The sequence below is a fragment of the Diadema antillarum genome, unplaced genomic scaffold (genome assembly GCF_040938485.1).
Source record: "Diadema antillarum isolate AM-2024a unplaced genomic scaffold, OU_Dant_1.0 scf00000109, whole genome shotgun sequence".
Classification (NCBI taxonomy): domain Eukaryota; kingdom Metazoa; phylum Echinodermata; class Echinoidea; order Diadematoida; family Diadematidae; genus Diadema; species Diadema antillarum.
The window spans coordinates 143,167-160,365 of record NW_027270998.1 but is presented as its reverse complement, the minus strand read 5'-3'; the positions used below and the strand labels follow the sequence as shown (position 1 = coordinate 160,365).

Here is a 17,199-nt window from a genome sequence, read left to right as displayed (position 1 = left end):
TTGACAAAACTTTGATCCGTACGAAAGAAACGCATGAAAAACTTTATTTACGCTATTCATTTACAAGGCATTTTGCGTTTCTTCGAGAAAATGATGAAGCGGTTTATCTAACAATTCTGAAGGGGTTGCTGCGTTTCATTTCATCAAGTTTTTTTGTTTGTTTCTTTTCTGAGATAAACTGCTAACATTAAGACAGCAAGTGAACTAACTGTTAGAGTATTTCTATTTTCAGATTTCATTTCAATTAACCGATTACATATAACATATTTCAATCATTGTTTTACACAAAGGAAGAATATAGACGATGCATTTTAATATGAAGAGTACGAAACGAGAAAATAATTGTGATGGCCAAGATCATCAAAGTAAATAATACTTCATGTCCGATAGTGATTCTTGAGCCTTTGGTGAAAGAATCTGTTGTTAACTTTGATTTTCTGCATGGCCATGATAGCCACAATGTGGGGAACGGCCTGGATATAAAAATCAAAGAAAAATTAATATAACAAAATATCGACAACGCCTCGTATAAAAAGTGAAGGAAGCGAAGAACGCTCGTCGCCAATACATACACGTACTTGATGATAGTATAACAGAAATGTTAACCGCTTGAAGTCTGATTAGCAGATAATAGGGCCCTACAGATTATCAGTTTGATGACAACAAACACACAGTTATGCAAGTTGTGGGAGGTGACAAAGAACTGAAGTCTCTCCTAAATATTTGCTTTAATCACTGTCCTCGCTCGAATTTTATCCAGGATATATCGCATACAATGATAATACGCATTGCTACATTTAGTGACTATAACAAACCTATCATGGCGTAGGTCATAAAATGACCATACTGTTATACGTGGTACATGCGGAAAGGCAAGACAGATAATTCAAACATATAAAAGAGTATAGGAGAGTTAAAACGCATTTCCAGAGTCAACATGATTGTGAATATGGTGAGAGGGAAGGAGAGACACAGACACACCTATAATATCAAACACATTATACAGCCAAAATAAAGTTTGTTGGCATTCGGACTTGAGTGATAACTCAGTGATAATAACACGACTTACATATCAATATATCCTTCAAAATATTACTCTACAATTAAACAAGACACGACTGATTCTTTCATTGTCATTCACACCAAATATATACGTAATATATATAACATGAAAGTGAAATATTTATTCATCCAGTAGTTTCTATTTACATGTACATTATGCAACTGCTAAATTGCTATAAGACACATAACACGTACACTGCACATCCAAGCACAGTACACAACAAAGTGAAGTGTGTAACGATGAAATTCGAATTAACAATTAAGTGATAAGTATTGTATGATATCCATCACATGAAAATATCAATAAAATAATATTTCGCTGCCGACAAAAGAGAAAGACAAGGGATTTATTATACGCTTTGTACAACATGCAATGGTAGGACAGATACATTCAATGTCATAACATAATACTTCAATACTATACTTCACTTTATACATCTACATCGAACAAACTGTAAAACCTCATAAAGTTTGTTGCTATAAAGGAACGACAATTTTCTACTGCCAAACCTGATACTCTTCTTGACACAGTTTTGATATGTACGAAAGAAAAACATGATAAACTTTGTTTACGCTATTCATTTACCAGATATTTTGTGTTTCTTCGAGAAAATGATTAAGCGGTTTCTCTACCACTTCTAAAGTGATTGCTGCGTTTCATTTCATCAAGTTTTTTTTTTCCTTTTCTGAGATACACTGCTAACATTAAGGTAGAGAAATCGTAGAAATGTGGAGTATTTAATGTTTATGCCTTACTCTATGGCTGTAAAGGATAGGCATGTATAAATAGAGGGTTGAAAAAAAAGGCATACAAAATGAACTCCGATATCGACAAAGTGAAAAGGAGCAAGGAAGAGTCACGTGTTATCAGTGCCAACCTCCAATTTTCTTTCAACCTCGGTATGTACATTATCGAACAACATTTTATACAGTCAGTGAAAACTGTTGGACGTCAAATATTCTACTTTACAAACACAAGACACGGAAAGACGAAAGACGGAAATTCATTTATGTTAAATTGTAAAGACCACAAAGCTTCTTTGAGGAACAAAGCACAAATGGTTGGAACACATTCTGTAATTAAAACACGGCTGTCATTATTTGTCTTACCTCTTCTTTTCTACGTATTTGTTACACGGTACATTAGCCACAGACATATAAGTTTCAAGCACATAAGTTCATATGAACTTGTGGCATTTTCAAGCAGGTAAACCTTGAAGACTATAAATAAATTAGTCTTACACAAAATGAAAATTAAGGAGGAAAGAAAAGTTCTTGTTGTGGGTAGGACTGACCTCACACGCTTAGTCCGGTGTACAAAATAACACATGAATATATGGCTAATCGCAATCTCTTCAAACTCATTTGAAAGGTGACTGATGATAACAACATTCTACATTAATGACTGTAAGAAACAACAACAAACACGGGTGTGTTCTTATACAGTGACTGTTATACAGTTCAAAGTTTGATAATAACACTGTATGCATAAACCATAAAGATAAAACACGTAAACAGGTTTGATTCACTAATCATCCTGGGCAAGCTTGGCATTTTGGAAGAGGGATGTGAACAAAAACATCATCCTATAATACACACAAACACCAACTCATACTTGAAAATTTTGCGATGCTTGACTATTTCACTAACCCAAATTTAAAGAAAAATACACAAAATGATCGCTTTACAGGTTATAGATTGTGATTGTGATATACCAGTAAAACACTTCATTGTGATAACCTGGCTCATTTTGAGTACAAATGAATGATTACAAATATCAATGTTAGTAACGGTTTGTTAATTCGAACGCATACTTTCATCATCAATACGTAATAACCACATGATCAAACGACGCTGGTAATTACACTGCAGAACCAACAAAGGTCCCGAAGCCGTACGTACTCAGGCATCCATACAGTAGAGCGCAATCTATCGCATTCCAAGGAGGCAAGAGAGGCAACCTATATCGTGAAAGCTGTTCAACTTCAAAATGGCGCCCACTCTCTACCCATCAGGGAACCTTTGTAAAGGCGTAGGGGAAGTCTCTCCAAAGAGGACTACAATAATACGCAAAATGTGTGGTTTAAGTACGTGTTTCATATTATGGAACCCGTCTTTCATTATTAAGGTTGTGCAAAGTATTTTACTATACTTATATTGGCGAGATACTTGAAAGGTTGCCAAAACGCCGGAAGATTTTCAACATCGTGGTTTGATATATACCATAAAAAAGTTATATACCATATTAAAGAAATGTTAATGCATAGTTGCAGCCTTGTTTACACTGGCTAAACCTCTAAAGAACATTGTTCAAAGTTATGAATATCAAAGCCACACACACAGTCATGTAGGGCCTAAACACACGCGTAGAGCTGCCGTAGGAGGAGGTTGATGTAGAGTATACTTCTCACAACCTTATCAGGCAACCTCACCCAGAATATTGGAAATTTCACTCCAGTGTTGCTTATTTTCTTCCCAATACAACTTTGATATGAGTTAATATCCATTTGTGTGTGTGTGTGTGTGTGTGTGTATGTGTGTGTGCGCACGCTCACGCGTCATATTCAATTGCCATCACTGTCTCTGCATTTCCACCAGATCTATCAGACGTCTATTTATGTCCACATCCAATTAGTTGATGTTCACCAAAACTCGTTGTAACATCGTCCATCAGGTGGTTTCTTTATTTCACTGCCTTTTCTCATTTTAGTCCGCTTTTACTTGTCCTTCTCCCGCTTTCCCCCCGTTTTAGTGTTAGTTTAAAGTCCCATTAAGCAGAATTATTTAATAACCGTCTGACAATATTATTCTTCCATTGCGTGGTTACTCTCTTCCTATGTATGTCTCATCCCACCGTCTCTTTCTTCTTCCCTATCCTTTCCTTCACAGTTGCCTCTCCCCACCTTTGCCCCTGCTCTCTCAAACTCCTAACTCTAACTTTGTCACTCTATACACCATTACTCAATGTTCTACACTGATGGCTCGACTTCGATCTCTGGCCTGTCCTGCTCCCCTTCCCGATGTGTGCCAGCTCGTCTTTCCTGGTCATCTCGAGATACCATTTCCTGCACAAGAGGTTCATCCCTGCTCCTCTCGGGTTCGCACACAGCTGTTGAACTTTCTTGTCCAGAACCATGGCCTGTTTCACGTCTTCTCTTACATTCCGGGCTGCCAGAATCACTGTGGCTCTGCGTTATAGAGTTAGAGTGAGGGGAGAGAATACAATGATGAATATACAATAAAAGCATTTCAACATATCCTTAAGTTTGGAGGTAGAGATTCAAGGTTCTGGAGGCCAACACCGCTAAATGGAGATGACCTGTTTATGTCACCCTCATTCAGCAGTCTGCTTGTTTGTAATTTAATAGATGTTCTATAACCGAGGATCCGTTGTATACATGTTTGGTATCAAATTTGCGCAAAACTTACGAGAAAAAAACCCCCACAAACTACAGTCACGATTGGATGTCTCAATCAATGATGAATATACAAAAAAAAGCACTTCAACAGATCCTTAAGTTTGCAGGTAAAGATTCAAGGTTCTAGATGCCAACACCTCTAAATGAAGATGGGCTGTTAATGTCACCCTTTATATTCAGCAGTCTACTTGTTTGTAATTTAATAGATGTTCCATAACCGAGGATCCGTTGTATACATGTTTGGTATTAAGTTTGCGCAAAACTTACGAGGAAAAAAAAAACTACAGTCACGATTCGATGTCTCATTCTGCTGAGTTAGCTCCATCACCTCTCTGGCTCTGAAGATTTTTTTTTTCTTCTTTTTGAAGATTCTTTAATTTTGGGGGTATCAACAAATTCAAAAGCTTCCACAGTAGAGATGCTACATGCCAAGTTTGTAGTGAACATCCGTCTGGAGTTTTCAAGAGGACGGTGAAAGTGTATTATAAAAAAACTAGAAATGTCGCTAAGGCGACTGCTATGCCTCCGCCATAATGCATGATTCTCCTAATAGGTCTATAGTACATGTGGACAATGCATAATTACATTTTCACAATATTGGCAAAATATTGAAATTACATGTTTGTCACAAATGTGTTGAATGCTCACCTTCCTTTACCTAGGTTTAATTAGATGAATAGGAGAGCATGTATTTGGGGATTCAAGGACTTTAACTTGACTTTGACCCATTCATAAGTGTATGAATACTGTAATTTTCAAGGTATGGAGAAAAAGTGTAATTTCTGTATTGAAAAGTACACTGTTACCATTTTCTTTTGGCCTTTGACCCTAAAATTCATAGGATAATCACTGTCAGGCAGAACATGCATAAATATGTAGTAAGTTTCAAGATAACTTGAGCCACTTCTGAGATACGGAGGAAAAAGTTAGTTCAGCACTTTCCCTTGATCTTTGACCTTTTGACCTTTGAGGCAAACCCCCGCCCCCCCCCCAAAAAAAAAGAGAAAAAGAAAATTTCCAGATAATCTAGGTTATACATGCATACACCAAGTGTTAAAAAAAATTGCTGGCATTACATAAATATGAGGGAAATAGTAACAATTTGAAGTGTTGCACTTGACCTTTGACCCCTGACCTTTGACCCTATGAACCCTAGATTCTCTAGATAATAACTGCCAGTCAGTACATGTCTATATACTATGTTCCATGAAGATACCTTGAACAATTTCCAAGGTACGGAGGAAAAAAGCAAAGTTTTAATATTTTAACTTGACCTTTTGACCTTTGACCTTTGACCTCATGACCCAAAACTTTCACTAGAGAATCTTAATTGGGTAATACATTTATACACTAAGTTTCAAGAAAATATCTTCGGGCATTGCATAGATATGGAGGAAATAGTGAAATTTTACGTATTTGACCTTGATCTTTTGACCTTTGACCTTGACCATGTGCACCCAAAAGTTGATAGGCACAACCTCACCCCCTAATTCACATACATGCCAAGTTTCATTAGGATACCTTAAAAGGTTTTGATAGTTACCCTGTCCACAAAATTTATTACGGACGGACGGAAGGACGGACGGACGGACGGACGGACAACCCGAAAACATAATGCCTCCGGCACCACTTCGTGGCGGAGGCATAAAAATACACACGACGGACGCCATACAATAAATAGCTAACTGCTAAATTGAGTTTTTAGCTAAGGTGAGCTAATAATGTTATGAGCTAAGATGGTAATTAAAGGAGCTGATCATGATAATTACAATAATGTGCAAGGGATAAAATGAGGCTGAAATAACAGTAACTGGAAATATAAAAAGCTTTGCCCGTAGTGTTAAACATTATATAAACACAATTATGTATCAGCCTCTTTGATATTGTGTCTTTATTGTCTTTTATATTATGTCTTTATTAATCTTTCAATTCTTGTATAACACAGGCTCACATATAGTTACGAATTAGTGTGACACACATACGTGCTTTATGTGTTAAGAAAAAGACAGAGACACGAAACGGAAAAATAAAATGTTTACCTGTGTCGCGCTTTGTTGACTGTCAGTGAGAAACTCGTTTCTCGGCTCTCCATCAATAGTGATGCTCTTCAGCTGTAACATACAAACATGAAAACAGATAATTTAGAACCTAATTTACCCCGGTATTTATACCTGAATGTTTATGTTTCATTTATACTTGAATATTTACATGTGAATAAAATTTCTTTGTGAAAATAACAATTAAAGATCTTGCATTTTGGAATGAATTTTCTCATTTCTGTCACCAAATCGATCCCTTTCCTAGAAAGTAGATTAAATGGATTAATATGTTTTGGCTAATAAAACCGTTTCGATGCATTTTCATGACTTGTGATAGACCCCAATCGATTTAGGAACAGACTGGCAGGGACACATTACAATGTAGTGTAGTTGTTTGGTTAATACTAGGAACAATGTAAGTCACTAGAGTGGATATATTATTGAAGGTTTTCTTATTAACAATGCAAGAGGATATCGGAAGACCCTTTGCCCTCACAAAGAGCGAACTTGTTCAATGTACTGTCAGTGATATCATCCTCTAGGCCTATCATTCGGAACATGTCAATATGTACATACACACAGCAATGCATATGCCACTTCTCTTACATTTACACTGCAACTTGTGGCTAGTGATGCGAATGACCCTGGCAGGCTTTCAGGCCATGTGAGATTGGCACGTAGAAGACGGAACATGCAATGCAGGAATTGAGTCAAGTTTGCTTCTGCCAGCTCTAAAAACAATCTGCTGCCAAAGTCCAGAACAAATTCACGGATCTGAAGATGAAAGCACATATCAAATATAAATGTCATTGCTCTGCTCCCATATCATAATGTGAAACTAATATTCATGGTGGTAATTTTACACATGTAAAAGTTTAACCTAACTGCCTGAGGAAATACAGTGCATCTGGTTAGATGGATCAAGGTTCAATGTTCGCCCCCACCACCGAGGTTAAACCCTCTAAAGTGATGGGTATTCTTGAGGGTTTTCTATTCTCTCTCTCCCCCAATTTCTCTTTCTCCCCCTCTTTCTTCCTTTTTGTAGAGCCAAAAGTGTGTGTGTCTCACGCCTTCTGTATATAACTGGCATGATATGACCTTTTATTCGTGATGTCTGGATAAAATGATAGTTTACTAATGGGAAAAAATGATAGTAAATTAGAAAAGTAAAAGTTAAGGGTTATTTTGCTATTATGTACATTATGATTAATAATGCTGATGTAATCCACCTTGTTTCATTTCATCGGGCACCGAATTACGGAAAGTGTCCGGGTAAAGAAGTATTATCCATATTGCAGGGAGAAAGAAAACCACCATCATAATATTGCTGCATGACATTGTGATAGCTCTAACTTGTGTCGTAAAATTTCTTCAAGTAATGGTGCTCAAGTACCTTACATTTGACCATTACCCAAGTCATTTCATCAGAAGAGTGCACCTATCCTCTTCTCAGGGAAGCACTTATAGAAACAAGTAAAAGCAGTGTATGTAGAATAATGATGGCAATATTACTGATACCAGTGATATTAAAAAAAAAACAACAACAAACAAAACAACATTTATTGTTATGAAAACAGTCCAAACAGAATAGTGGTCGCTATAGTACATGTACTCACGCATACTTATCAATATAGACCTGTATAACAATGGTGTGTTGATGAGAATAACATGCATAATTACATTCTGAAAACATCTTCTTCTCCATACATTCTGAGGGCTAATACTGGGAAATGGTAACAAAATGAGATCAATGTGCAAGGGAACGAAAGTCTTAGTGACATGTGGTGAATATGTTTTTTGTTTGTTTATTCGTTACGGAAATTTGTCTATATCCAGAAAATCACGACTCATATCAAAGAAGCCAGAACAGCCGGAACTCACAGGTACAATTTGCACTGCAAAACATGAATTTTGCATACAAAGTCACAAATAACATACCTGACAATACCCCTTCTCTGCAATGTATGTCAAGTCGACTTTCACGCTGAAGCGCGAAAGACGTGGCATTGTACAGACCCATCGAGCTAGGCCTTCTGTCGTATAGGATTCGAAGTCTACGAGATCTTTCTCACGCCGTGTCTCATAAGTCAACGTCAGGTCTCGAATCTATATATTTTTTAAACAAATACAACAAAAAACCACAGAGTGAAAAAAGAATTGAATAGTTGACAAATAAAAACAAAAACAAAAACAGCATAAATAATTCAATATAGGTACATATGAGAATGATCAATGCAAACTTAATGCAAAAGTCGGGATTTAAAGAATTTAGGCCCTTATACCTACATTACAAACTCTAGTAAAAGTTTCATTGAATGAGATTTGATAAAATCTTCTACAGCAAGGCGTTATTCAACACAGAGAACAGATTGACACAATTCTCTTGGCTAGAATCTTCTGATTAATGGTCATAGCACCAGAGGATGAGATTCAAGACAGGAATGTTGCCATTTTCTCTGTTTTCGAGATGATGAGCTTTGGACTCATGGAAAAAATGACAAGCTGTCAGATCTAAAGCAGGGGGAAATGTGTATGGCTATTTAAAGGGGAAGGCTAGTAACTGATCAGTGGGAATCAGTGGAAATGCTGGGAGATGATTGTTCCAATCCTTATGGGATTCATTCAAGAGTTCATTGTATATCTATTGTTGTGTGAAAATGATTTGCTTCAGAATGGTCTCATATTCAAGTAATGTGCAGTTTAATGCTTCCAGGTTAGCGTCCCTGGTCAGTGACGGAGCATTAATCTGCACATTACTTGAATATGAGACCATTCTGAAGCAAATCATTTCCACACAACAATAGATATACAATGGACTCTTGAATGAATCCCATAAGGATTGGAACAATCATCTCCCAGCATTTCCACTGATTCCCACTGATCAGTTACTAGCCTTCCCCTTTAAGTGAGTCAAAGGACCCATTACGATAGTCTCTCGCTTGTCGTCCGTCATCGACCTCTCGACAATTGTAAATTGAGGGTAAAGTTTTGTACAGTTTTATCTTTTGTCTTCATCGTGGTTAGATTTCAATCAAATTCTGCCGTCTGTTCTTTATTCGTGCAATGTATGAAAAACGTATAAAAGTGAATAATTTGTCCTCTAAGTCTTTGTGTCGAAGTTCAATCAAATCCCTCTCTTTCATCTATGATATGGACAGCACATGGAAAGCAACATGTACACAAGCAGATTTCGTCAGCCAAGAGGCACAGAGGCAGTGCCAAAATCAAAGAGTAAACTACGCAACTTCATGTTACTCATAAAATCGGTATATCATAATCGGAGTGGCACATTGTTTATCAACATAGTAATATTAGCAGAGATAATGCTGAAACAAATCAATTTGCTTTATTTCATGGGGTCATCGAATTAAGGAGACTACGCACTGGATTGCTTTTCAACTGGCAATTAGCCCTGTCACTTGAATACCAGTAAAATTTGCATCCAGAGTGCACTCGTCCTATCCTCTGAGAAGCATTGGAGATAAGTTACTGTGAAATGCATGCTGCCGACAGAATGATAATCACTGCATATTGCTCCTGCAAGTAATAACTTTAATAATAATAATTACTACAACAGCATTACAAATAATGATAACAATACCAATGACGAAGATACCAACGTTTATACTTGTACTGATACTAATATAAGAATAAGAAAAGTACAATAACCACGTTTTGATTATACTATTGTTCTTCATACATTAAAGGGACCAATGTGGGGAAAGACCAGCGATATAAATACAGACGACAAATACGCTCACTGACCGAGGTCATTGTGCATGGAATTATTTACCAGGACAAAGGCCTTACCTGACAAATGGTCATTCAAGTTATTTTTACAGTAAAAATGGTCTATCTCTAGACAATCAGGGGGTGTTTCACAAAGCAATTCCTTGGCTAAGAAACGACTTTAAGAACGACTCATGATCAGTTCTTGTGCAGAATTACTGAAATTCTGATATTAAAGTGTAACACATCAAAACGTGTTCAAGTCGTTCGTAGCCTAAGAATGAAGACAAAATGGTTAGGGTCACAGATATTTTCAATGTCAAAATAATATGTAAATTGTGCGTGGTTACATCTGACATACCTGACAAGACTCCGCCATCTCGGTGGCTGTTGAGACGAATTCACTGGTCAAGAAGTAGTTACTCACATTGAAGTGCGAAAGACGCGGTATACTATAGACCCATCTGGCCATGTCTCTTCCCATAGAGAAATGGTACGGAAAACACACCTCAAATTTCCCCACACTCAATGTCAGTTCTTCAATCTGTTTTGAAACGAAACATACAGAGAAGACAAAGGGTATTACGAAAAAATCATTGTAAAAAAGGCATATTGATGATTCAACATAAGAACGTCAAACAAATTTAATGTAATAACGGAAGCTTTGAACATGGCTAAGTACATGAACGTACATTTACTAAGACATGAAATAACTACTGCTCAGATTGAGATACTTCTCAAGATAAAAATCAACAATGCATTTCTCTCTCACTCATAGTGTAGTAAAATAAAGGCAAAAGTTTTGGGCATTGATTCACGCGTGGATCTTCATGTAAATGATCAAGGGCAATAAAACACGCAGTTTTAGACAAGAACGTTAACATTTTTTGTTTTCGAGACTATACTAGTAATACAGAAAATCTAGAAATTAGCAAACCACATTCACCCGCCGTCCCCACGCTCAGGCAAATTTTTTCTGCTTTGAAGCACAGGAGTAGCTCAAGTACATAGGAGCAAACCAGAGAGGTGGAATTCCACCTCCCTGAGCAAACTGTACAATTTGTTATGTATTAAATCAGTTTCATGCCTGGAGTGGCTTGTTTATCAAAATATTATTTTCATTAAGATGATACTGAAACAAATCAATTTATTTTTATTGCATTTCATTTCATGAGAGGTCATCGAAATTAAGCAGAGTCTGCGTTGAACTTCTTTTCAACCGACTCTAAGCAATGTCACTTGAATAAAATCTGCACCTTGATTGCAATCATCCTTTTATCTGCAAATGCCGCATACAGATTAAGGCTATCACTCCTACGAGTGATAATGATAGAATTAACATTATTACTATTACTACTTCTACTTACTACTGCTACTATAACTAATGATAGTAATCATAGTAATGATAATAAAATGGCAACAACAATAATGATAGCGATGAAAATGATGACAATGATGATGATAAAAATAGTACCATTCCATTGACTTGTAGCGATACAGTAATTACAAGGAATGTTGATGAATAGAATATAAACTTTGATATTGTTTTCCTTCAAACGTTCTAGGGCTAAGGTGTGGAGGTACAAGTGCTTAAGACAAGGAAATGCTTTTTGACTGAGGCCAATGTATACAAGGTATCTCCACTTGTCTTCTTGAACACTGTTAAAGAAATGTGTCTCTTCCCAGATAATCAGCAGGCACGTCATTGACGGCAGAACTGTCAGAGCTCACATTTACTCATACTTCCACTGTCAAATGTGCATTATGCGTAGTATACAGGTGACATACCTGACAAGATTGCGCCATGTCGGTGGCTGCTGAGAGGAATCTAGTGGTCAAGAGGCTGGAACACACTCTGAAGTGCGAAAGACATGGCATGTAACAGACCCATCGTGCCAGGTCCCCAATCATGTTTGAATGTGGTAAATCGTCATTTATTCGAATATCAAGAAATGTCAGACTCTGAATCTGTTAACAAAGACATAAATAACAAAATGAAATATCAAACAATAACGATCTATTATGTCAGGTTGTCCTGAGAAGAAATATGACAACCAATGCTAGTTTATAATATAGACCGATGTAAGTACAGAATGTTTATTACTCGGGCACATCTAAAGTCAATTATTTTCTCAGTATGAGATATGATGAAAATAAACTTAACTTTTTAAATCAAATCCCAAGAAACTGAACTATAACGCGAAAGCAACAGTCTTGTTCAATTCAGCAAGCAAGGACCTTCAAATAACCCGGGCGGTAGTGATTTTTAAGCACCGGGCCCCGTTTTTAAAACTTGTTATTAATAACAAATAACGATATTTTGTAACAAGCCACTGAAATCCTTGCATCTAATTGGCTGAAAGCAAATTTGTGACCCTGCACCTCAAAACAAACAAAAAGTCGCCACACATGAATTTTAGTAAAGACCATATTCTGAAAGAGCAGACTTTAAGCTTTAAAATGATGTATAACTCAAATCAAATGGACTCTCCTAACCTATCTAAATATTGGAAAGAAAGCACACACCATTTCACTTTATTTTCAGTCCTCATGCAAAATCAGTGTGTGCGACTTTATGTTCGATTTGAGGTGCACGGTGTTGCGACACGGATTGTCGCCTCCTGCTCGGGCGACAATCCGTGACGGGCGCTGGCGGCACAGATTGTCGCCCCCATCACGGATTGTCGCCTGGCGACAATCCGTGACGCTTGTGCAGTTCCCAGTTTTTGACCTCGAAGGCGACAATCCGTGTTGGCAAAAAAAAATTGTTGCGACACGGATTGTCGCCCCGTCACGGATTGTCGCCCCGGGCTCGGGGTGGTTCCTCCGGCGAGGGAATCCCATTTGCATGCCTTAAATGAAGAGTTGTGTAAATACAGTGGTATGTTGAAGAGAGTATCATTTTAGAAACTCCCATAAAGTATTGAAAGTGGAAGGTAACATTTAGTACATTTTTATTGACCGTGAGATTTTGATTTGAATTTTTTTCGGGGCTCGACGTAAATTCCAGTACATTACTAGGCTAGCTTTGCAGACCCATGCACTGCATGTGTGTCCATCATGTATATTTTGTAAAGAAAGTTCATCAAAACTTACAAACATTTCTATATACATTCTTGCCACGCACTCTATATGTTATTACATCAGCTTTTATACTTTTAGATTTGTGTTTATAGATAAAAAAATACAGAAGACTACAACAAAAAGGCTTAAGTGTGGCTGATACACAGAACTACTGAGTAGTTGAGTTTTGTGCATTATTCAAATTGTAGATAACTGTTGACTTCCAAATTTCTCAGCAGTGACCTAAACAAGTCCCCTGAGGTTCATATTTAATGTTTTGCTGCATTTTGGGAGGTCTGTAAAAGGTATCCCCTACCTTTAAGCTTTGGTGGGATGGGTATGACTGGTAAGTTATGCGTATGTGTTTGTGTGTGTGTGTGTGTGTGTGTGTGTGTGTGTGTGTGTGTGTGTGTATGTGTGTGTGTGTGTGTGTGTATTGTGAGCTACATGATATGTGATGTGTATGATTTGTTGTGTGTGTGTATGTGTGTGTGTTTGGAGTATAATAATACAATGTAGAAACTGTGCATGTGTGGTGGTTGTAAAGTGGTAGTGGTTTGTTTGTCTGTGCGTATACGTGTGCCTGTATGCTTACGTGTGTATGTGGAATACAGTGGCGCTATACTGTGGCAATACAAACACCTTCAGAGGGTATGAGCACGTGTTTAAAGAATTCACACCAGCCGCGGTTGATCTAAAAATAGTATGGGTGTGTCAACCAATATCAGCGGTGAGGCGGGCTAGGCGAGAATGAGACCGAGAGAAAATACATACGAGGGAGGTACCCCCCCCCCCTAAATGTTATTTGTCATTGTTCATTTTTCACTGCAGTCATTTTCTTCCATCAGTCTTATAAACTAGAACGTCCATACCACTATTCTTTGTCCCAGAATAGGTTTGGCATGCTTTATGCATGAGCGAATAATTTCCACACGCCGTAAAAAAATTGTCAATCGTTAGTTGATTTTAGCACAAACGAACTGCCATTGCACACCGCTAATACATACGTAATACAAACAAACACCAACAAACACTCGAACAAATCCTCATAATGCAAATAAACCAACTCAACACTTTTTTCCTTGGTATTTATTGATTTCATTCAAATCATTCATAAATCGACCCATTCTGGATGTAACATGAGCAAAAAAAAGTTACAAATGGCAATTCGAAACACAAACAAATCCATTTGTCAATTTATACCACAAATAATCTCACTTCAACATAGATAACTCGACTATAGACCGACCCTACTAATAATTTCTTCACGAGAAAGTTTTGACATGTAGGGCCCTACCAAACCTATATTCCTTGAATATATTGGTTTGGATCATGTAACACCTTCTTACTTACAAGGGCATATACATAAAAAAAACACAAATACATTACACAAATCTAGAATGAAATCAGTCATAAAAAACCCCGACCACCCCCTCCCCTCCCCAACCGAAACAAATCTAGGGCCTATCCCTCCCCACACGCAGCTAAAAAACACATACGCAAAAAACTGACATAATAAACACATTCTTCCATCACACACACACACACACACACACACACGTACAAACGGACACTAAATTATCATGTGCACGCGCACATACACACTTCCTTGAAACCTCACCATGACTTTTTACATGGCATGTTTGCATGGATGTAGTCATGTAAGTTATGTGTTAGTATTTCAATGATAATGTCCAGAACGATATTACCCAGCAAAATGTGCTTCGAGGGCGGGCGACAATCCGTGCCGCCAGCCCTCGTCACGGATTGTCGCCAGGCGACAATCCGTGACGGGGGCAACAATCCGTGCCGCCAACGCCCGTCACGGATTGTCGCCCCGAGCAGGAGGCGACAATCCGTGTATAGGGGCGACAATCCGTATCGCAACACACGGTCACATTTGTCATAGAAATGTAGCAGTTGATGATACTGATAACAACATCTGGAACCGAGATCATGCAGTTTCAGGCAGCTATAGTTGTGTTGCCATTGCCTCTATTTTCGAGACGGTAGAACCAAAGGACCCCTGAAACTTCTTGTAAAGTATTTAATCATTTTAATGGATCTACAGCAGGCGTAAAGTTGTATTACTTTGAAATTCAGTACCAAGACAAGGTCATCTAAGCTGCTGATTGATGAAAGTAGCTATTACGATCTCTTTTCTTATCCTTAACTTTCTGCGAAAATTTCGAACCATGTCGCTGCCATACATAGAACACCCATTCAATTTGAACATGGTTATATACCAGCTTATAATCGACTGTTCCTATGAGTACCTGAATTGCGGGCAGCATTGTGGACAAGGTGGCTTGCTCAAGAACGCAAGTCACCAACTTGTTGTGCATATTCACTTGACAACGACAATATAGCATGCTGATACATTGTATTAACAACCTTGTACGTTGTTTTTGTTGTTTTTGTAGTTGTTGTTGTTAGTGTTGTTATTGTAGTAGCACAAGGAAAAACAATAATAAGCAAATCACTACGATCAAATGTCAGTATTGCATGGTTGAAGCTGACATACCTTAAAGTTTGCAGCAAACATCGCGGCTGTTGCAAAGAATTCCTCGCATATGAATTTACTAGGATTCAACTCGAACTGAGACAGACGTGGCATAGTATAAACCCACAGAGCTAAACGTGTGAAAGCTGTCGGGGATTGCTGATGACCAATGACAGGCGTCGGAGATGAAAATTTAGTCAATTCAAGAGCTTCAATCTGTGAAACATCGAGAAAACATACAAAAATGTCACTATTTCCTTCAAATGAACAAGTAAAGTATGAATTATGAATACTGGGTGATCATGGTGTTATCTGTTACATATCTATGTAGATAAGAAGTAAACTACACTTTGCACTCACATTTCTAAACTGACCTTTCCTGTCTTCAAAAGAAATATCTAATGTAACCATGGTCTGATTCAATATAGAATTGGCGAGAGGGCAAAAACATTTTTTGTGGTAAACATTATCGTCCATTTTAATCACTTAGGATATATCCTTGATGCAACGGATCAATGTATACACGTTGACAAGGGACACGATGTTTCCTATACCTGCAAGATAAAGCCGGTAGTAATTTCAAATAAACTTTTGTTGAATTCATATGATATTTATCTTATTATATGATTGAATCATCAGTAAGCAAAAACAGGAAAAACAACTGTGACAATTTAGTAGGTAAACATGCTGGGGAGCAACAACTTGTTAAGTTACTGGAAATTCGCTTTCCAATGCTCTATATAGGCCCTGTTTTTTTTTAAGTCCCTATCTAATCGTGGGAGGGGGGACCCCTCCCCCCGCTAGGTCGCTTCGCTCCCTCGCCGAAGACTAACACTGTCACATAATGTCCCCCGTATGTTATAATCATAGTCCTTCGCACTATATTTTTCACTATGATTAATTTACTAAAAATTTGCTTTAAATGCTAAGCTATAACCGCGACATTTGTACTCTGTTCTGACAAAAAGTCCCTACCGTGGGAGGGGGTATCCCCCATCCCACACCCTCCCCCTGCTCGGTCGCTTCACTTCCTCGCCGAGGATCTCACACTGACACAAAGAAAATGTACCCCTTTATGTTATGATCATAGCCCTTCGCACTTATTTTTTTTCTACAATATCTAATTTCCTAGAATTTTGCTTTTAAATGCTCTATAAACGTGACTTTTGTACTCTGTTTTTACAAAAAGTCCCTACCATGCCTTGGGAGAGGGATGATACCCCTCCCACATCCTCCCCCTGCTCGCTCGCTTCGCTCCCTTGTCGAGGATCTTCCGCCACCATGGTACCCCCGTATGTTATAATCATAGTCCTTCGCACTAATTTTTTCCACTATCGGCCTATGTAATTATCCAGAAATTCGCTTTTAAAATTGCTCTAAAAAT

At 37.8% G+C, this 17,199-nt stretch overlaps 1 long non-coding RNA gene across 1 annotated transcript; it reads right to left on the bottom strand.

The window, feature by feature from the left end:
* Positions 1-3,871: 3,871 nt before the first annotated feature.
* Positions 3,872-7,292, bottom strand: LOC139719322 (uncharacterized). Its single transcript, XR_011710096.1, has 3 exons — positions 7,127-7,292; positions 6,521-6,592; positions 3,872-4,250 (listed from the first exon to the last, which is right to left on the bottom strand). It is a non-coding gene; the product is annotated as an uncharacterized lncRNA (long non-coding RNA).
* Between the last annotated feature and the right edge of the window lie 9,907 nt (positions 7,293-17,199).